The following is a 23269-nucleotide window of genomic DNA, read 5'->3' on the forward strand; positions in this document are numbered from 1 at the left end:
ATGAACTGATGACTTGAGTCTTGCTCCTTGAAAACATGAAAATAAGTTTCTAATCATCTATTTCCAGCCTTCTCTAATACATTGCTGTGTGCCTATTAATTTTAGGTCCTAAAGTTTTCAAATCCTTTGCTGGAGGTATAATAAGTTTATTCAAGTAGCAACAAGGAATAGTGGTTAAGAGCTTCGAAATCAGACCAGGGTTCAAGATTATGGGCCCACCATATACACTATGTACCCTTGGACAACTCACTTACTTACTTTAAGCATTTCAATTAAATAGGGATGGTAATAGTACACTTCACACAGAGCCAGTGAGAAGATCAAATGCGATAGTGTATATAATGCCCCTAAGAACACAGTTAAGCATTTGAAAATATTGATTACTGTCACCGTATTGTGTAGAATCTGAAGAAAGTAAGTCTTTAAATGCTGTTTTCCAAAGTCAAATCTTTCTCCAAAAGACTGAGAAAGTAGCCATGGAAAACCATGAAGAATACATATATCTTGGTAGAGAACAAACTTCAGAGTTTCAGCTCCACAGACAATTTCTGTGAGAAAAGTTGGAAAAAATTTGAGACCCTATATAGTTCTTCCACCAATGCCATCACTTCTCAGCATTCTGAGAAGAAATTTTAAAATATTTTCCATTTCAACCTTCCTCAAACCATTCAAATTCAAAACCGCAACTGTCCTGATGGAACTCTGCATGAACAGACTTTGCCACTTCTAGGCAAACAAAAAACTAAATTAAAGGCATCATCACATCCTTGTCATGGCTATATGGTGGAGCAAAGAGTCCGCGTCACAACTCTATCCAGCTTCCCTTTCTTACAGCTTTAAGTCTCTTTATGCTTCTTCCTACAGCCACCAAACTTCTTTGGAGAGCCAAAAGGTCCCACAACATTCCTCCAATCCAGTGTGAAAACTTGATAAATAAATCGAGATTGCTGCAACCAATTGATCTAAGTCTCTCAAATAGGCAAATATTTAAAATAAAAAGTCTTAAATCTCAGCCATCTTAGGTCGTCATAATTATCTCCTTCCTTCTCTGGCGCTTGCCTTTCCATAAACATATGGTGTCTCTTTAAACACACCACATTGGCAAGTTGAGCTATTTTTTAAAACTAAAATTGATTGGTTAAGTATTTATGAGATTTACTTCATTTGAAAAAATGTGGAATGTTTTAGTCCTTTTTTCCTTATTCTGAACTCTCTCTTCTTTGCTTTTCTTCTTTATGTCTCTTTAAAAAATGAAAACAAGAAAGTAAGTGTCATCTCTCAGAACTGAACTCTGAATGCCAACCACACTCCCTGTTGAAAATGTTCATGGGACTTTGAAAGGAAAATGCTGTGTTCTGCACTTAAAAGGGAGTTTGCTATGCTTTATATGCTTAAAATATGATTAACAGTTTTTGAGAAAAAGGCTTTGTCCCTATTTAGCTATTTTCAGTGCTTTTAATGTTAAGATATGTTGTACCAGAAATCTAGAAGTTTCCATGAGAAGGACCTCCTTAACACTACAGTCAAGAACATGGTCCTCAGCTCTGCAGGCTTAGAAACCCAAGAATTAACACTATCTCTGTACAGACTGACTGAATCAGAATGACAATATATGGGCTCCTGGGTGGCTCAGTCGGTTGGGCATCTGACTATTTCGGCTCAGTCACCATCTCAGGGTTGTGGAATGGGGCTCTGCATTGGGCTGTGTTCAGCACAGAGTCTGCTTGAGATCTTTCTCTCCTTCTCCCTCTGTCTCTTCCCCTGCTCTCTCTCTCTAAACAAATAAAATCTTTTTTTAAAAATACCAATTTATTCATCTACAGTGAAAAAATACTTGGCAATCAAGGGGAAATGCTTGAATTTCTCTTTCTCTCTCCTTCTCTCTCTTCAAGGAAGTAGTACTTCCTCTTCAGGGAAAACACCTGGGATATCAGATCATAATCACAAAACTGCACAGTAAGTGATAAAACTAACAGAATAAATTAGAGATTAGTCAACAACAGATATAGGCCTGAGTGCCTGTGTCCAAAAGTTGGCAAAGCACTCTCCTAAGCCCTGCATATGACTGCCAACCTCTGACTCTATAGGCTAACCTTTTATGTTCTAAACTACTATCTTCCTACAGTCAACCTCAGAATAATACAAAAGATTAGATTTTTGCTTATAAAATTATCATTGTGTTCCAGACTGCCTGTGAATATTCCTAGGACACCTCAATTAGAGTTCGGGAAAACATGGTCAAAACCAGTGAAGTTAATTTTGTGCTAGTTGAGGGCCTGTTCGTTCATTCATTCTAGAAATAGTTATCAACAAGCACTTAATGAACACTTACTTGTTACTTGCTACCATACATCACATCAGCACTGAGCTAGACACTGTGGGAGTCATCCAAGAAACAGAAGATACATGACTACCCAAAAATAAAGATCAAGGAAATTCTTAACTATATACTAAAAGAATTCATAGAGGGGAAAGTACACTGTGAGCCATGCAAGGCTAGAAAGCTTTCCTATAAGGGGTAAGATGTGAGCAAGACCTGGAACAATGCATAGAATTTCAAAAAAAGAGAGAGAAACAAGCAACATGGGAGAGTTGATGTCAAAGAAAATGAACACACTCAAAATAACTTTTGTCAAATACAGCCAATAAATGATCTGATCCTTTTTAGAGAAGGAAAGTTCTACTCCTACAGCAAAAGATTTAACTAGTTCTGTCAACTGTCAGTAGGCAGTCCTTCATTACTTATTATATTTTCCTTATGCGCCAATTTATAACTTAAGATAAATATAGGTTTTTAATATCCACACAATTAATGAAAGTGAATTAATATTCCTGAGTACATAAGGAAGCAGAATCCACCTCACCCGATGGATAGATAATAGTGACTCTGGGTTCAGAGGTGTACTCCTGGGGCTTTTGTTGGTTTTTTTTTTCCAGTCTGGTAATCTATAACTGCAAGTCCAGAACTAGTTGGTTCCTCTGAAGAGTGTAGCTTGTTTACAATCTATATTCTAATAATACGAAAGCCTTCGATTATTTGATGAGAGTAGATGCATTCCTGAACACTGTAAATTTAATTCTCCAAAAAAGCTGTTGAGCTTTCGTGAAATATTGTCCATATATTTTATAAGTTTTGGAACCTCCCAAAATCTAAGAGAACACAAACATTTCAGCAGAAAAAAGGTAATAATAATATCCGATTGTCACAGGGAAACTTCTGGTGACCTACAAGTCTGAGGACACATGGGAATATGGTCAATAAGCTTCACACTGTCATGGGTGTAGGTCTTGACAAGCTTTTCAGACCTCAGAATAACTACCTGAGATTTGAAGCAAAAATCACCACATTTTACTGTATTCAAAACACTCAGGTAGAGCCTTTTATGTAAACATGGCCATATTTTCTTTCTTCCTCACCCCAGCTCACAAAGGGAAAAAGACTTTGGAAAAAATTAACAGTTACTAGTAGTTCAGTAATGAGTATGGAAAAGTGATCCTAAAATTTTCTGGGCCAATTCACTAGGATGCCAAGTGAATTATCCATCCATGACCAAGATGGTTATCCATCCTTTAAATGCATACAGATAAGTGATACCACCCTCAGAGAGTATCTGAGATGCATTTTTAGTTGATTGCCAGGATAACCCCAGTGGAGATTGACAGTTGATATGTGTTAACTCCATTTTGCTGATGGGGTTATAGCAAAATGTACAAAATCCTATTATACTGTCCTCTTTCTGTAGCCAGTGAGTGATGAGAAAAGAATGCCTATTTTCTGGTTCCCCATCAAGAACCATTTTTTTTCAAACACCAGATCCCATCCAATTATAGGAATACTCAACACTCAAAACTTGATGACTCTGATTTCATCCCAACATTGAAGTAACCACATACCATAATAATATGCAAGTGTAAAACCACACCTCCAGAACAAAGCATATTGCAAAAACTAATTGCAATCCTGTAGAGTAAGCAAGCCTTTAAAAATAATTCTCAGACATTATTATATGTATTAAAATAAAGCTTGGATTAGCCCTACCCATTTTAACAAATGGTCCCATGCCTCTCCCTCTTAAATAAGTCTACATCAGTGTTTGTTTTGCTTTGGAAGTTATCAAAAAACTAAACAGCTTGCAAAAGCAGAAAAACAAGGTCACGATCCGATCAGAAAGGTGAGAATGGCTCAAAGGCAAGCCTACTTTTCTCCGTTCACCCTACGTTCCACTGCCAGATTCTGTACCTCTCCTGAGTCTGTAACTTGACCACCACTAATTTTAGACCAATCCTTTGAGTTTACACAGATAAAACTGAGGCCCACAGAGTGACCCACAGACACAAGTTAATTACAAAGCAGAGAGACAAGACAAATGATATGATTCCTAATTCAGCGTTTTATAGCGTTGCCCCTTCTTGCCTTGACTAAAGAGATTGTTATACAATTATGATATATTCTCTCCAACTTCTCCTGTCCTCTTCTTCTTCTGTACCATAAAAAAATAATAGTAATAGAGCTGAACTCGAAAAGTTTACCTCCTGAATTTTGGTATGTCCTGGAAATAACACCAAAAGGTATTTTCATAGCTACCACAGAACATACACAGAATGACCTCAGGCACATACTCACAGCTCAAAATCCCATACTGGTGAATTCAGCTTTTTGTCCATTTGTTACTTTTAGTCAAAGGACAAGCAAACAATGAGATTAATCACTGGCAGTAGTGGGGCTACAGTGAATGGACTGAAGATAGACATTCATCCGTTCATTAAAAAAATACCTATTGAGTACTTAAAAGGTGGTGTGTATATGAAATAACCAAATCTCCATAATCACTTATTCCAAATAAAATTTAACTGTGATTCACAAAACCTATATAAGTATAGCTCAAATCTGACTCTTTATGCAAATATAAAGTAGCTATTCTACAATATTGTTGAACTAGCTTAACTTCTCCATTTTCTCACTGAAAACTATAAAATATAAAACTTTCTATATAGTTTCACATATTTAAAATTACTATGTTATTTTCATGTTCATCTTTAGATAGATGGTCCTTGGAAAGGATAAAATGAGAATTAAATTCTACTAAAAATGTATTATTCAACCAACATTTTACCTGTCCAACACAGTCCAAATCTCAGGATTAAATATTCTCTATTGAACTCTAAATCCTATTCAACCAGAATTTAGAACTGGCAGATTAAGAACTGAAATATTTGCCTTTAGCATTTTTCCCTTTATTAAAAATAACATTATAATAAAAGTATGTGGTCATTGTAGAATATTCAGGAAATAGGAAAAAAGCATAAAATGGAACATTTAAGTTTACTATAATACTAATATCTAGAGGTAAATACTGAAAACATTTTGATACTACATTTGAATAATTTTTGTCTCTTGTTGCCTCCCCTCCTTTGTTGTTAGATATTTTTAGAGAATGTGATATTTAATGACCACCTTGTCATCTATTTAATTACAAACCACATTTCATTTAATCAATTCCTAAGGCTGGATGTTTAAGGGGCCCTCTTTTTCAGAGAGCTAGAACAACCACTAGTGGGAATAAGACCACTGCCACACATGACATCGCCAACCTACTACCTGCCAATCCGGGACAGAGTCATAGCCCTGCCTCCTCCCTCAGCCCCAGCAGGTTTAGAAATACTGTCCTCCGAGTCAGATTTTGATCGAGGCATCCCCTCTAGTTCAACAGTCTGACATTCCCTATTGAATGCTATCATTTGTATGGTTTTTTTTTAAAGATCTTATTTACTTGATAGAGAGAGAGAGACAGAGAGCACACGAGCAGGGGGAGGGGCAGAAGGAGAAGCAGGCTCCCTGCTGAGCAGAGAGCCTGATGCAGGGCTCAATCCCAGGACTCTGGGACCATGACCTGAGCCAAAGGCAGACGCCCAACTAACTGAGCCAGCCACGTGCCCCTATAGTATGCATGTTCATTTGGAATGTGAAGGCGGACACTTCCAGAGCCTATATCCAAATCCTTGACTGCTGGGATGCCATCCACTTCAACAGTTGGTTCTTCTGAAACCCCAAATCTAAGGGTTTCAGTGTCTTGGCCACTATTTATTCCTAAAGTTTCTTGAGCACCGTATCTCAATGAAAGTAATTAGTACACAATCAATCCAACAACCGCTAGATAAAATGCCTGCCCTTCTCTGGTCCAGCAGACATCTTTTATTTCATTCCCAAGACCATATATGTACTGATTAAAAGCAGGAATGCCCATCAGGCCCTGAGAAGGGAGGTGATGAATGGTATGTCTGAACAGCTTGGTCCCTGGCCTGGTGTCACTGAAATGCCACACTCCTCACTGAAGTCCATTGATAAGACTGACAGTGCTGAGCAACTTTTATCAGCAGACTTTATATCGGGGGACCCAAGCAGAAAGTTAGCACATGGGGTGTTCTGTCAGCACGGAAGGCTTACACCATTAGCAGATCGTAACAGAGTTTAGATTGTGGAGCCAACAAAATTCTAGGTTGTTAAGTGCATAAACAAGAAGGTTATAATGACTTCAACCTAAATAAAAATGCTGTTTTGAAGGAACCAAAGAAATTAATCTTGCAGTCTATTGGTAACAAAAAAACTTGTATGTTGTTTTACATATATTATTTTAGTACCATTTGAGGCGGGTTATTCTTCAGGCTGTTTGAACTAAAGTGTACTGGGAATGATCTGGGGGATTACCATAAGCCAACTAGGGATTTTTTAATATAAAAACAAAAACAAAAACCTCCCTGATTTCTCTGGAGAGCTCATCCCTGGAGAATAACTACACATTACAATGCCATATGACTTGAGAATGTGAAACTGTGTAAGAAAATAAGATGCCCGTGGGAATTCCAACTCATGAGACAAAATTCAAAGAAGTTGTTCATAGAAATGTAAACCCTCAAAATTTATAAAGCACAATGTAAAGTAAAATAAAATACAGTTTTCACTCAAAAAATGGATACAAAATGAACTGGAAAAATTTCAATCGTGTTCTTTAGGGACCATCAAAAGCCATCATATCTTCCAAATATTCACCAGAGTTCAAGGCTAATGGAAAACATGTGTGAAAAGCATTTGATAAATAGATTTTAGTGCTCAATAAAGAAGAAATATAACAAATTTGCCTTACTCTGAGTATGTCTGATTGTGAGAAGAAAAGCTTTGGACCTACTCCTCAATCCATTTTTTTTAATATGAGAATCAAAACTAAATTTAGCTCCTTCATTTATTCTTGTCCATCATGTGCTGGAAATACCAATGAGAAAGAGAGTTCCTGGAACAAGAAACATCAGGAGAAATTCCTGAAAGAGCCAGAGAAATAGTAACAATGTAACTTGAGTAACTACAAATGTAATAATCAATATGTTATGTAATTATGAGAGAATCTCCCTACAAAAGTCATATTAGAAATACTTTCTGCACTTCCAGGAAAAGTGGTGACCTGAATACAGCTAGGTAACTCTCCTGTTGAACATAAAATGGAGAAAAAGTGGCATCAGTAATAGAAAGCAGGGAAGAGTATCAAGACCATGCCAGAAATGTTAAGGAAGTGTTACTAGATGTCATGTAAATAGAGCACAGTTGAAGACATGGAGGTTCTGATAGGCCGAGTAAGGGTCCCCCCAAAGATGGCCATGTTCCTAATCCCTGGAATCTGTGAATATGCTGCATTACATGAAAAATGGGAATTAAATTTGCAGATGGAATTAAGGTTACAATTGGCTAATCTGGAAATAGTGAGATTATCCAGGTGGGCCTAATGGAATCACAAGGGTCCTTCCTCCAAAGTGGCAGAGTGAAGCAGAAAGGGAGTGATGAAGACTAAAAAGGGCTTTGCTGGCTTTGAAGATCAAGGAAGGAGGCCCCAAGCTAAGGAATGCAGGAGGCCTGTAGAAGCTGGGAAAGGTGAAGAAACGTTTCCTCCCCAGAGCCTACAGAAAGGAATATGGCCCTGTGAATGCCTGGATCTTAGCCCAGTGAGATACATGTCAGATGTCTGAGTCCAGAACTATAAGATAATACATTTGGGTTAAGTCACTAAGTTTGTGGTAACTTGTTTTTGGCAGCAGTAAAAAACTAATACAGAGGCCTCTTAAGAAAGTGGCATAGAAATGAGTAGAGGAGAGCCTGAAAACAGTAAAAGAGTTCCTTTTAAAAACTCCCAATTGTGAGGAGCAGGGTCTTTTAACAAGAAAGTGTCTTGGAAAAGAAGAAGCACACCACCTATAAAGTCCCTTTGCCGCAGATTCAGCAGCATTCAAAGCAACTGCGACAAAAGGCCTGAAGGCTTATCCAAGGAGTACATCGAGTACGTCGACAGCCAGGAACAGGGTGAGGTTTCTCCAAGACTCGGGGGTAGGCATTTATAACTGGATGTAAATGGTCACACCATAAACAAGAAAAGTAGGCACAGATACGCCATGTGGCTGGTGTGGAATGACCCAACAGAAAGATGAGTACAGGAAACAGCTCCCCTGAAACAGAAAAAAAAAACCCAAAAAACAATGTTCCTCTACTGGGATTGCCCCAGAGCTGCAGCTCCCTTCCCACACCCCTCCTCTGGCAACCCAGAGACCAAACAAGTGTGTAAACTTATATTAACCAGACACTGGATATATGAAAGGAGATAGCAAGAAACCGCAAGGCACAGCTCCCATGCCGTTTATGGGCTTGGATAGCCTGCTCTTCATTCAGAGATAGAAAGACAAAAATTCCTCTACATAGAAGATGACAGCCCACAAGATCCAGAAGAAGAGAGTAATACTGGTAAAGGCATTACAGAAAAAGAGAAATATTGGTCAGAAAGGTACTCTATGCTTTCAAAATGCAGAATGTGATATAAAATATGAGATGAAGAATAAAATGAAAAATAAACTGTGAAATGACAGTAGATAAATATACCTCCAAGGAAACAAATCTGTTAGATACGAAAATATTCATTATAGGAGAATGAAACAGAAAATTAGACCAAAGGAATGATACAGAGGACAAAAAGCAGAGATCCAATATAAAAATGATTATTATTTTTTAAAGAAGAGTCTCAAACAAACAGAAAAGAAATAATTGAGATATAATCCCACATATGTTCCTGAAGCAAAAAAGACAATGTTTGTGCAAAATAAATGAATGGAGCATAGATGAGCTAATGTTATTAAAGAAATATAAGCCTTCCGATATATCCCAGAGGAAGAAACTTAAAATTCCAAGAATAAAGAAATAACACAACTAGAATCCAGGCAGAGGGAAAGAGCTGACCTTATATTTCTTTTCCTCAACTTTAGAAAACCAAATGACAATGGGGCGATGTCTATCCTGCAGAATTTTTAGGAAAAAAATTGGGCTCTCGTAATCTTATAATCAGCCAGATTGTATGATCAGTCATTCACGTACAAAGGCATTGAAAGACACATGCAACTAGATCAGTCTGATCCACAGAAGTGCGCTGACCCCTGCACCCTCCTCTATCCCATTCCAGGCATCCAGGTTTCCTGGAAGTTCTTAGAAACAGTGATCTTGCCTCCTCTCTTATTTAACACAGAGTTTTAGCTGGTGCAAGGGAACAAACCGGCTGAGATCTCGATTTCAGGCTTCTAGCCTCCAAAATTGTGAGCAAATAAATTTCTGTTGTTTTAGTCACCCAGTCCATGATATTTCATTATGGCAGCCCTAGAAAACTAATACAGAAGACAACAACAAAGGGTAACACCCATTGAGCCTTAGTGCACTGCTGGTGAGAATATAAATTGATACCACTATTCTAAGGGCAGTCTACACAAAAGAGCAAAAGCTTCCTAGTGCTGATATTCTCTCCCCCAGAAATGCCACTGAGGACATTTACTTAAGAAAACCATACAGAGAGACAGAAAATATACGCACAAGGAAGTTCGCAGCATACACACACACACATATACCTTTCAATATATATATTCAAGGTTTTATATACATGTTATTAAAGAAGTATATCTAAATAATGGTACCATTGGGTGGTAGCCATTTTTAAAACATGTAATAAAAGAATACTTAGTAATATGGAAAAACATGCACAATATATTGCTGAGGAACTATTCAAATGACACTCAATATTTACCAAATGATTGTACTTTTTATAATTTTTTTTTTTTTTTAAGATTTTATTTATTTGCGAGAGAGACAATGAGAGACAGAGAGTATGAGAGGGAGGAGGGTCAGAGGGAGAAGCAGACTCCCTGCTGAGCAGGGAGCCCGATGTGGGACTCGATCCCGGGACTCCAGGATCATGACCTGAGCCGAAGGCAGTCGCTTAACCAACTGAGCCACCCAGGCGCCCTGATTGTACTTTTTAAAAGGTATCTTCATTATTATTGTTCTCTACATAACCAAGCATCTTTATGATGTATTTTAAAATGTTGATAGATCTTTGGATGACAAAGTTCCAGATTTTAGCTTTCTTTACTTTTTGTATTTTAAAAGCTGTCCAAATCAATCATGTCTTAATTTCATAAATGATTTCTTCAAAGCACCCAGCTATAAGGGAGACTACAAGAAAGATCCACTAACATCTCACTTACTCTTTATGAAGACAGGAAAGGAAAGGAAAACTTGCAATAACAGTGAAACCTAAGAATCAGAATCTAAAGTGATTTTCTACAAACTAGAAGGCCAATAAAACTACTAAAAAATGTAATCAGTGGCCTGCCTAACCTTTGCCCACCTGAAAGTCGATAAAAATATCCTTCCTCAGTTTCTCTCTTTCTCCCTCTCTCTGCCTGCCTGCCTCATGTTTCAGAACTCAAGGCTCATGCTAAAAAGAAAACTGTTCTTCTAGCACCCTGGAAAAGCAGTATATAGCAGGCCTGATACTTTAATCACCTCCTCGTTCATATCACAGCAGGAGAAAGTAAGAGCTGTGTATCGTCAGTGCCATACTGCATTAAAGGAAATGTGATAACCACAAATGTTACAGTTGAGCACAGAGACAAGAATGTTAGCACTTGTGTTTATAGTTATACTGTTATTGATGCTGTTGTTTTAAGCATTCTTGTCTTGAGAAAATTGAAGAGCTGGGAAATGAGAGAAGACCTAACTCAACAGAGTGTTACATAAGGAGTACTTATGCACATTTATCTTCAGTGGAAAACTGAAAACAGTGTAACTGATAAATAACACAAAATAAGTCATTTTTAAATATTTGTAAATGTTTAGAAAGGCTAAGAAATCACAGATGTAAAATCTTAGGAATGCAAATATATGTATTCACAAAAGATTTAAAATGTAAATAGAACAGTATGTAAAACTTTATGGTAAAAAGATGAGAAATTGATATGAATTTGACTAATTTCTAGGAAAATTCAAATAAAACTAAAAAAAAAAAATCCAATAAAATGAATAGTAATATATGGCTATCAATCTCTACATTCCAGAAATTGAGATTAGTATTTGGAACATTCTCAGAATAAATGTAAACTCCTCAGTCTCACTAATCTTCCCATTTCTAGTCAATCACCAAATGTTGATTCTACTCTCTAAATCTCTGTCTCTGACGCCTGGGTGGCTCAGTCAGTTGGGCATCTGCCTTCGGCTCAGGTCATGATCCCAGGGTCCTGGGATCGAGTCCCACATGGGGCTCCCTCCTCAGCAGTGAGCCTGCTTCTCCCTCTGCTTGCCGCCCCCTCTGCTTGTGCCCGTGCTCTCTCTCTCTGGCAAATAAATAAATAAAATCTTTAAAAAATAACAAAATAATAAATCTCTGTCTCGCATGTTTGTCCCTCTACTCTGCTATCCACACTGCTGCTTTATTTCAGGTTCTCATTACCTGCTTCAGTACAGGAGTTCAGTTCTCATTTCTCCAAACCCAGCAACTAGCAAAGGACCTGGAATTAGAAAGGGAGTCAGAAAATATTTGTCGAAAGACCATGATGAAGCTGTCATGAACCAATCATAAAATACAGGTCGAATACATTGTCTTCTGGCTCAGCAAATTTAATTGGGAAACACATCCCTTTTGTGTCTAATAGACATTCTCTGTCTAAAAGAGACAATGAAGAAGGACAACAGAGCATCCATCTGGCTGTGACTTAAAGAATCTTTAAATCTTAAAGTCTTAAAGAGTCTGTGCAATTCATGACACAAAGATTAGATAAAGCATGCTCTAAGGAGTCATCATCTAGGACTGAGCATTAAGGAAAAACCTCCCTTATCATTTTACCATAAAGCCAAATTTAAAAATCACAGGTTTAGTTAAATAGTCTTAATAGCTCCAAGCTCCTATTCAGAGATTGCAAGGTACCCTCATGAACGGATGGCTACAATTCTTCTGCCTTGTCTCCCATCACTTCTATCCTTAGACTACATGCCCCAGACTTAATAAAGTAGGGCACTTCCCTGCCACTGCTGTAAGGTTTCATGTTTCTATCCTAATAGCAATGTAGCTGCTTTGAATGCTTTCTTCTTCTGACACCCCATCATCTGACAGCCAAACTATTTTTTCCATTAAGACTCATCATACACATCACAGTCTCTGGGGAGAGATCTCCATTTTGGCCTTCATTGCACTGTTGCAGAAACTGCAAGAGACCACAAGGATCACTGCCCCTCTTCTTTATGAAGATTACACTGATTTTTCTTAGAAGTAGCTGCCAAATTTCCAGCCATTGCTCATCAAGGTGGAGCCGTGTAACTGGTTCTAGCCAATGGATTATGGACCTAAATGTCACGTATCATTTCCAGGAGGAAATCTGAGAATTAAGGATAGGATCCTCTGTGAATTCCTCCCTTCACCTACCAGCTGGATGACCCCCACAGAAACAGTTCCAGTCTCTGGGTCATTGTCTAGAGGAAAGACAACAAGGAAAGCTGCCCATGCAGGGTGATCAGGGTTAGATTTGACATAAGCAAGAAATAAATTGTCTTTGTATTAAGCTACCAGGATCTGGAGTTCTTTTTGACAGTAGTTCCCCATATCCTAAAACATGAATTTTGCCCTCTACCTCATTTAATACCTGCTCTGCAGAATGACATTTATTTCTTTACCTGTCTGCCTCCCTTACTTGTAAATTCCTTGTACCCGGAGTTCCAAGCCCAGCAGAGTAGGCACTTAATTAAAGTTTGTTGACTTGAAATAATATAAAGAACCCTAAAGGATGCTTACAGAGCCAGGGCTGCAATACTCCGTAAGACTCTACCTCCCACCCTGGGTCTATGGTATCCAAGAGTTTTCTTTCCTTTAATTGACACAGTTGTCCTAACTCCATGTTCAGGACACCCCAATGCACCAAAGTCTCTCCTTATCAAAAGAACCAAGTTGACTATCACTTCTACCCTGTGTGTCATATATAGAGTTATCTAAATTTGCCTGGATACCATGCTTTTATATGTTGGATCAATAAATCCTAACTAAGGAAATTTTACTCATTCTTTAGTGAATTCTCAGCAAAATGAGTCCCTAAGTACACATGAACACAGCATAAACATAACATTTTATTAATAAAGAACTTACTTGTAGCTCTTTATGTTTCTGTATCCATTTGGGCAAGAGCCTCTTGTACCTTTGTATCCTTAGCAACTACTTCATGCTTTGCTCAGGACATAAATGTGGTTTTTAGTTGAACAGCATGAAGCAATTTAAGGAGAATTTAAATGAAAGATTTTGATTGCTCTCTCATTTAATAAAGATTATTTTCTATAAGAAATTCTTATAGCCTCCTCCAATCAGATTGAATACTTGTTAAAGCATAATTGCTTATCTAGTGGGTCCTTTCAGAAAAGTGTCAGAGATCCTTTTTGATCAGTAAGAAAACTTTGATTTCCTAGACTATAAAGAATGTGTGTTTGTTTCACTATATATTTAAGAGATGGTGCTGGTTGTAGCTTTCTTTATCATTAAAGGAAATTCAGTTACTATGGCTTTCCCACAGCCTCAGTCTCAATCCTCCCTGAAAATTACCTAATGAATGAGAAAGAGAGAATAACAAAAAAGTGGGAAAGAATGTCCTCGGCACATTGAAGGATTAACACACTTTATTCCCTAGAAGTGCTTGGCAAATTTGTAGATGTCGGTTTTGGAAGCTATTAATAGTAGACTAGGCTTTAATAGAACTGCTTATCTTGTTTCTCAACCTACGCAGAAACCATATTACAATTTTAGAACCTATACGTTGTTTTCAAAGCTGCACATCTTGAATGATAGTTACTCTTACTTAGCTTAGGAATCTTTGCTCTATTGCTCCCAAATTCTTTGCATTCTAGAAGGCTGAGAGGTCTCAGGAACTTTGTTGCCCTCACAAGGTACAAGCTAATTGCCCGGGCAGTCTAATCATGTTGCCTTTTCACTATTAAAGATTAACTTATTAAAGATGTGAACCTGACATCTTATCGGTATCACTGCATTCCTCCCTGGCTTTCAAACTTCACAGTCATTGCTCATTTTTCTGACCAAATTAAGAACACGTGTATCTGACTTAATGCCCAGAAACTAAAACTGTTGTTAACTTTCATCTTCACAACAGCCTGGATTTCTTAGAGGCATTCATTAAAATTACACTTGGCTCTCTTTATTACTTGATCTCCAAGTTTCAAATAGAGGACCTATGAATTCAGTGCACACATTTAGGATTATTAAAATAAAAGAAAAAAATAGCACCACGTGTATTTGCCAAGTTGTCCTGACTTTGGTTCAGCTGGATCAGCAACCCTCCGTCAGAAAACCAAGCTTATGAAGAGTCCAGCCCATATTTCCAGGGGGAATCTGGCTTGAGTTTAGCCTGTCAGAATGATTGGGAGATTTCCAGCTCATTGTAAAGGAAAATTTATTGAAAGATAGTGTTCGTGTCATTTATGGTGCCCCAAGGCCAACATTATGAGGAAACTTCTTTATTAGGAAATAAGGAGCAGATCCCAAGATTCACAGAGACAGAGAGAGTATCCCACAAAGAGCCACAGTTCCTTAGCAGATATTTAAGACAACATGTAGGGGGAAAAAAAGATACTGTTTAAGCATGACATGCAATCCACACAATCAACAGTGGCCGAATCAAAACTAATAGGCTTGGAACCTGGTCTGGGTCCAGCCACAGGTTCCAATGAGAAGGGCAGCCAGGTCTTGTCTAAAGTCCTGTACCTGCACTTGGCACCCCTGAATCCTCTAGGGCATTGACCCTCAGAAGGGCCAACACTAGCAGACTATTGGGTGGTGTGGGGGCACGTTTACAATGCATATTCCTGGGACCAACCACAAATCAACCTGATCAGAAAAACAGATCCACCTTTAGGAACGGAGCCTTTAGAATCTTGGTTTTTATAAATAGTCCAGGTAATTCCTATTCACAGTAAACAATAAGAACCACTATTCTGGTGCCAATCCTAATGTTAGGAAGAAATTAAGATTTAGGGGACAGAGCATAAGATTCTGAGACTCAGCATCATCATCCTTATCAGTACTCTCACCCTGACTTGGTGGCCCAAGTCTGATCAGTAGGTGTTGCCTCTTCACTGAGATACAGCCTCCACTTTGTGTCCCGGTTCAAATAATTGGGATTTTGCGTTATTCCTTCATTAACTACCTGCCTGCAACCTGCCTAAAACTCTGAGCCCCTTACAAGGTCAGTCCTATGGCCTGGGCCTAGAAGATTGTCCTTGAACTGTTCTGTGGCTGAAGTCTGGCCCCCTAATGACTGGCCTCCCTGCCCCTGGCACCAAGAATTACTGCTCTAGCATTTTCCTTCGCCATCTGCCACTCACCTTTTAGAATTATGGGTGCTTTGTAGTCTTGCTCCTTCTCCCAAATCAAGACTACCACCTGATACCTATCCACAGAGGATTCAGATGCCATAAATTGGACCACCTTTTCTTCCCTCCTGGCTTTGTGCCCCCAGGACCTCCTTAACTAAGGCATGAGTGAAGTTTTTTCTCCCTCCTCATCCAATTAGTTATCTGAGCCATGTCTAGCCATGTCTCCAAATATGTAAGACACTTTCTAAGGGAATTTTCAGCTATAAAACTCAAAAATACTCTGACTTAGGTCCTTGAAAATATATGGAGATTAGTGTAGCAGGAAAGAGATGTGTTAAAGAGTGAGTATTCCAAGTTTTCCCACATTCCTCCAGGATGGAAGAGGCAAGGCTACTGGAAATGTAAAGATGAACAACATGACAGACAAGCCACACAAGCTAGAACCTCAGGGAGTCAGACTCCAGAGTTAAAAGTTGGGTAACCAACTGTGTCATTATGCCTGGAACCGAGGGGTTCCTGGGACATGAAACTTTTCATTGCTAAAGTTGAAAAAGTCCCTGACAAACCAGGATAAGTTGGTCACTCTAGAACTTGAAATTGTTTGTGGAGTTTTGCTGAATCAAAGATTCAGAATATGAAAGAACTGTAGCAAAAAGAAAAGGAAATTAGATTTCTTTAAAGTATTTTCAGAAAGTATGTAAATATCAGTATTTCTTTTAATTACTCTGGATGGTTAGACTGTACTTCTTTGATTGTAACTTTATTCAGAGAGTACTTCACATGGGCCCTAGTTTTTGGGCTAGTCACCTATTAATGAAAGAAAACACATGAATATAATCAACACTGTCAGACATCTATTGAAAAACTATATGCCAACCACAGATTGAAGTGCTTTACATAGATTATCTCAAATTACTGTCACAACAACAACCTGGGTTTGATCCCTATCCTGCCATCTATTAACTGTATCTTTTGCTTTTTTAAAAAGATTTAGTTACTTATTTCCGAGAGAAAGAGAGAGGAACATGAGTGGGAGGGGCAGAGGGAAAGGGAGAGAATCTCAAATAGACTCCATGCTGAGCACAGAGTCTGACACGGGGCTCGATCTCACAACCATGAGATCCCGACCTGAGCTGAAACCAAGAGTCTGACGCTTAACCCACTGTACCACCCAGGCGCCCCTTAACCATGTCCTTTGTACAAATAACTTAATCTCTCTAAACCTCAATGACCTCATCAGTAAAATGAGGACAATGATATTTACCAAGGAGATTTCAGAATGAAGTAAGACAAAACATGTTTTTAATAGATTTCCTTGCAGATAGTAAGGGATCCATACATAGAATGGCTTTTAGATTTTATTATTATTATTATTACTACTACTACTACTACCTAGTACTAGTACTACTACCTAGTACCAGCACAACTACTTGCTACTAGTGCTACAACTACTGATACTATTACACCTACATCATCATCATCAACATCATCATCATCATCATCATCATCATCATCATGCCAGATCATACAGCAGTTAATTGCAGAAGCAGGCTTAAAATCTGGTCCTCTAACTTATCATGATGACACATTTTCCTCGTTATAGAAACATTAAAACCCAACCTGAGAAAGCACTTAATAAAGACCCTTGGCATCCAAAATGTTATGTGTAACGTGGCCACAAAGGTGCAGGTAAGAATGCACAAAAATTTAAATGGCAGACAGCACAAAGAAGCAAATTTAATGCCATGGAACCTTGCGCACTAATGATGTTTCTTTGGAATATTTTCCAAGTAAAATATAAAACAAGTACATTTGTTGGGTTTGGGTTTATTTTTTATTTGTTTTGGCTTCTGTATGTGTACCATGAACACATGGATGACAGTCAATCGTTCTGGATTTTGCAGTACAGAGTTGAGACTGTAATAACAGAGGGTCGACAAGCTAACCCAACGGAGGTCTAATTTTCCAGAGCTATATGTCTGTCAAAGTCAACAAAATAATAGACCTAATGCAATTTTAGCTCTGTGATTACTGACACAGCTTTGCAAGAAGCCTCTCTCTTCTCCATTTGGCGTAATAAAATGTTAACATATGCTCACATGTACAAATATTTCTAAATAGGAGTAAATGGAAGAATAGCTTGCAACATTCTCTTTTTCATGAACAAATGACTCTACATGGTCATTTTTATTACACAAGATACAGTATTAGTGAGAAAAATTAGAAAAATAAAATAAGAAAATTTAAATCATCCATAATCCCACAACCTAAGATAACTATTGTTGATACTTTGTTGTTTATATTTCTCACTTTTTCTAAGCAAATAAAAACTCATTCATAGGTAAACATACACAAAATTTTTAATGTGCTAAATTATAATCCTTTTCCTGTAGCAAAAGGTAGTAAATATTGCCCCATATATTTTACATATAATAATTATATTCTATATCATGGTTTTAAATAATTGCCTGAAATTCCATTATGTCAATGCACCATAAGGTACTAGTCATTCCACTGTTCATAGATAATTGAGTGGTTTACATTTCCTTGCTGTTATCAACAATTCATTTTTATAAACATCCTTGTTTATACACCTTGGCACAGTTGTCAAAGTATTTCCTTAGACATAAGAATTCCTAGAAATGAGATTATGAAATCAGACACTGCATATTTTAAGGCTTCTTAATATGTCCCTGCTGGTAAGCACTATACATGGGTTTGTAATACACAACCAGGAATATTGCCATATCTGCAGAATGAGTGCACTGGTTTGCACTCCCAGCAGCAGGTATAAGCCATTCTGTCCCATTGCCCTTTACAGCTGAGTGAGCCAGGGGCTCACCTGGGTGTCATGGTCTCCAACAGAAAACATCTACAGGACCCTCTCATCAGTTCTGCCCTTATAACCCACCCCCCAGCTGCCGCGAGGACTTCCTGCCCCACTGGCTGGTCAGTAGCTGCTGACAATGTCCATGTGTACTATGATGTCACAAGCGGGCAAAGAAAACATCGTTCAAAAATAACAAGGCAATTGAGAATTGCTAGACACTGTTAGAGAGTAAAGTTTTGATTTTTAGACGCATATCTGTTTTGTCTTAACAACTGGGACAAAAAAAGGATGGGTCACATTTGGCGAATAAGAATATTTTTTCCTCTGAGAAAACTTGAAGAAAAAAAAAAGAGAGAAAAGAAAGAATCATTACAGATTTGTAAAATCTGCTACAAATTTCCTGCCGGTTAGAGTAGGATACTAAAATGACCAAGGGTGGGGCGCCTGGTTGGCTCAGTTGGTAGAGCATGCGACTCTTGTTCTTGGGGTTGTGAGCTTGAGCCGCACGTTGGGTGTGGAGATTACTTTAAAAAAGTCTTTTAAAAAAATGGCAAATGGCAAAATTTAAAACAAACAAATTTCTCCCATTCCTGGATAATAATATTTTCAATCATTTCCTAACTGGAAGATTTAAAAACTAAAACCTGTGGTCTCAGTGGATGTAAGCAAGGGCAAAGCAACAGAACAAGATAGAATGTCTCTGCCTCAGGTTGCTGGCTTTGCACCAAAGGAAGCTATTACCTGCATCTTACTGGGCCGCACTAGCCTCTCCTGGGGCCCACAGAGCAGAAGGAGAAGACCCAGCGAAGTCAGAGCTGGGGAGACGCCTGACATGTGCACTCCATGGGCAAGCATGCAGGTTGAGAGAAGCAGGAGTACCAAAGTTACCTGGGGCAAGCTGGTAGATAAAAGTACTGTCTTCTACATCATAGGCCATAAAAGAGGAGTTTCTCCATTATTTTACAAATAATTGCCTGGTTACTTACTACAGGCCTTCCCAACTGTCACTCATTTAATCCTGTGACAAATTATCCCTGTATTCCAACTGGGAAACTGAGGCATACAGAGAGTAAATATTTTGCCCAAGATAATTACAGATCATAAGTGGAAAAACTAGAATTTAAACCCAGGGAGCCTGGCTCTAAAACTCCACATTCTTGACCACATCAGATGCCATCTATTAGGGTCAGTGATAGAGACAAGGGTAGGACTGAAGGTCTGAAGACTGAGGTTCAAGTTCCAGGGCCACCTCCTATTAGCAGTCTAAGAGACCAAAGGGCATTTAATTTCTCCAAGGCTCAGGTTGCTAAAGCAGGTGAAATGCACACATCAGCTCAGTCCTTACCCTCCCCTCCGACCTGTGACCCATACCCACCCACATGTAGAGCTTGGCGTACCTTTGAGTTCCCCATCTCACCCTGCTTCTCCTGAATTTGAATCTGCATTTTTACTCATGATCCAAGAGATTCTTGTTCATACTAAGGTGTGATAATTATTCCCCTAGAGAAGCCTTTGATATAAAAACATCAGAACAAAAAATCTTTGTTTTTCTGAACATTTTGTACAGGACACAGAGGATGGAAGGAAAAGACATCACATGGTGCAGAGAAAAGCACTTAGAAGTTTCCCATAACTATCCCCATTGGTCCCTTAGCTCCACAGGGCAAGTGGGGGAAGGCACTTTCTGTGCTATTTCCTTTTCCCTGTTCCCAGAGTTGATAACTGTCTTCTCTTCTGAATTTCCACCTGGGCATCTTTAAGGTAAGATCTTTAAGACCTCACCTCTTTCTCATAAGATGTAAAATAACTTATTTATTGATAAATTATTTAACCACTATGATGCTCCAATGAGATGATCTTTGATGTGAAAATACCTCATAAAAATGAAGAGGTGCATTAGCAGAAGGCGTAGCGGATATCGCCCAGAAAGACAATACGAGCTGAATGACTGAAACCTTGGCGGAGCTCAACTTAACAAGTGGCAGGCGCATGCCCAGTGATTAGAGGGGGCATTTCTACACCCTGGTGACTGATTGTAGGAGGTTAACACTCTCCCACAAACCACGCCATGGCACTTACAGCAGAGACCCTACAGAGCTAGTTAAACAAAGTTCCAAATCTGACTTCAAGCAACTCTCCCAAAAATGCAAACAGCCCTCTCCCTCCCTGTTAGTTATTTAATCCTAACTGGTCTTTTTTTTTTTTTTTTTATGTTAATCACCATACCTTACATCATTAGTTTTTGATGTAATGTTCCATGATTCATTGTTTGCGTATAACACCCAGTGCTCCATGCAGAATGTGCCCTCTTTAATACCCATCACCAGGCTAACCCATCCCCCACCCTGCTCCCCTCTAGAACCCTCAGTTTGTTTCTCGGAGTCCACAGTCTCTCATGCTAACCAGTCTTTCTTTTACCATCTTACCCTCTTACTTTACAAAAGTCTCAAATGTATATTCTGTACCCACTGTCTCCATTTTTCCTCAGCACCTAGGTCCTCCTGCCCACCTTGAAATCTGGACTCCCTCTCCCACGCAATGGCTGCTTCCGTATCCACCGAGACCTTCCTGACGGGAAACACCACGGCCATGTCACCTGCCTCATTCTCCTGGCCTCCCGACTGCATTTGGCATTTGCAAGGTTACCCGGGGACGAGTTTCAAGTAAAAGGACTCCTACTCAAAGGCGGATAGTATGAATCAATTTGTCCAAGGATCTTTCTAAGTTATAAAAGGAAATATTTTAACTACCTGCTTTGTCAAGTCACATGGCATCTTATGAAGGCACCGCCAGTCCTTGGAAAATTCTTCCAAATCGTACAGTTCATACATGAAATAAACTTGCTAGAGCTCTTCCCACATTTTACAGCAATCCTAACAATTTACATGGCACAAGTTGTAAAGCTGAAAGAAATTTTTCTACATCATTAATAATAAAGAATAGATTTCAATCAACCATGTTAGGGAAAAAACTGAATTACCTCTTCATTCTCTCTATGGGAAATATTACAAAATTACTGTCTTATGCAGAGTTGATTAAAAAAAGGTATATAGTCCAAAAACGTAGGGGAAAACAGTAATATGGAATGTGTAGGGCAGTGCATTAATAAAACCATTACGCTCTTTTTCTGGATTTTTATGATGTGTATGGTATTTCTCAGATTTTATTAATTTGTAACTTCTTATGATTTCTTGTTTCAAATAAATACTTTTCATGTACTTTTGTATTTCTAATTTTTTAAGAGGATTTTAAAGGCGGGGGGGTTCTGAAAACTGTCTAAGCTTCAGGTCCACCCAAACCCTGCATCCTATTAATTATACACTAGCTCTTCCATCATAGGAATACAGACTAATAACTCAAGTGCTTTTCTGGATAATAAAAATGAGGGATCATTATTAACTTCTTGTTAAATGACAGTAATTCCTCTCACCTCTCCCATCTTCCTGGGCCCCCTACTGTTTCCCTGTCTCTGAGTATATGTACAACTGTGCTCCATGCTGAGAGTGTAAGATAAATAGATAATATCTCTGCCTCAAGTAGATTCGCGCCTAATGAGGGGAAGAAGACATGAACGCTAATAATTATGCAATAACTTGATAAGTGCTCTAAAGGAGTTAAGAGCAAAGCGCCCTCAGAGCACAGAGAATGATCCCACCTAGGGAATTCAGAAGAAGTGTCACAAGAAAGGTAATAGCTGAACTGAGCATGAAAGAAGGAGAGGGAGTGTGGCTGGCCGAGCAGAGAGACAGCATCCTCGCGGGGAAAACCGCAGGTTAATTTATGTAAGCAGAGCATGAAAGCATTTTAAAAAACATAGTCAGATGTGCTGTGCCGGCAAACAAAGAACAAAGAAACAAACAAAAACAAGCCACTACCAAAAAGAGAAGAATCACGAGCTTCACAGAAGAACTAATAAATGGTGAGTTTATACGCAGCATCCTCTAAGATACCAAACACTTATAAAGCTCGAAAATTTGCAGGTGGAAGGAAGCTCTGGTATCAAAGAGGCCTGGGCACTGAATCTAACACGTATTAGCTCCATCACCTGGGACAGCTGTGTCATTTCTCCAAGACTCAGTTTCCTCATCTGTGAAATGATTCAGAGAAGGATTTGTATCAAAAATGTGTCATGAGGATTAGACCAGTTATGTGTGGTATAAAGTAATGCTGAGCAAATGTGATCTGTTTTCATTAAGTGAGGCTAACACACCCAGGTTTTCCTACCATTAAAGATAGATGTGAATTGCACATCTCCCTGTTACACCGATAACTCACCCAGGGAAAGTCAGCACCTGTCAGCTAAAACAATCAAGCTGGAAGCAGGGAAGTTCTTGCAAAGAGCCAGAGCATTCCAAAGAATTCCAGAAATGCTCCTGCATTCTCTATCACATTCCTTTAAGCACAGACTCATATAAACAACAGCCAAGGAACTCCACATCAGAAATGTAAACGCGGGCCAAAGCTCAAAAAACAAATCCCCATGAAAAATAACCCTCCTGTGAGGAAATCAGCACTCCATTCTACATGCTGGAAGATGGGCTCGGGATATATTCCTGCAGAAGTCAAGGTCACGTCACTATCAGACTTAGTAGGAGTGTCTGCAGGTGGCGGTACTTCGCCCTCCTTGAAGAGAGCCCTTTGGGCGCCTGGGTGGCTCAGTTGGTTAAGCGACTGCCTTCGGCTCAGGTCATGATCCTGGAGTCCCTGGATCGAGTCCCGCA

At 38.8% G+C, this 23269-nt stretch overlaps 1 long non-coding RNA gene across 20 annotated transcripts in view; it reads right to left on the reverse strand.

The window, feature by feature from the left end:
* LOC144381380 (uncharacterized) overlaps positions 1-23269 on the reverse strand; it is a 340649-nt gene that overhangs the window by 182268 nt on the left and 135112 nt on the right. For 15 of the 20 annotated variants that reach the window (XR_013446496.1, XR_013446486.1, XR_013446495.1 and 12 more), the window contains one exon: positions 11805-11862. The exons of the other annotated variants lie outside the window; for them this stretch is intronic. This is a non-coding gene — a long non-coding RNA (uncharacterized LOC144381380). The remainder of the gene's footprint in view (positions 1-11804; positions 11863-23269) is intronic. 20 annotated transcript variants of the gene reach the window in all.

The sequence above is a fragment of the Halichoerus grypus genome, chromosome 3 (assembly GCF_964656455.1).
Source record: "Halichoerus grypus chromosome 3, mHalGry1.hap1.1, whole genome shotgun sequence".
Taxonomy (NCBI): domain Eukaryota; kingdom Metazoa; phylum Chordata; class Mammalia; order Carnivora; family Phocidae; genus Halichoerus; species Halichoerus grypus.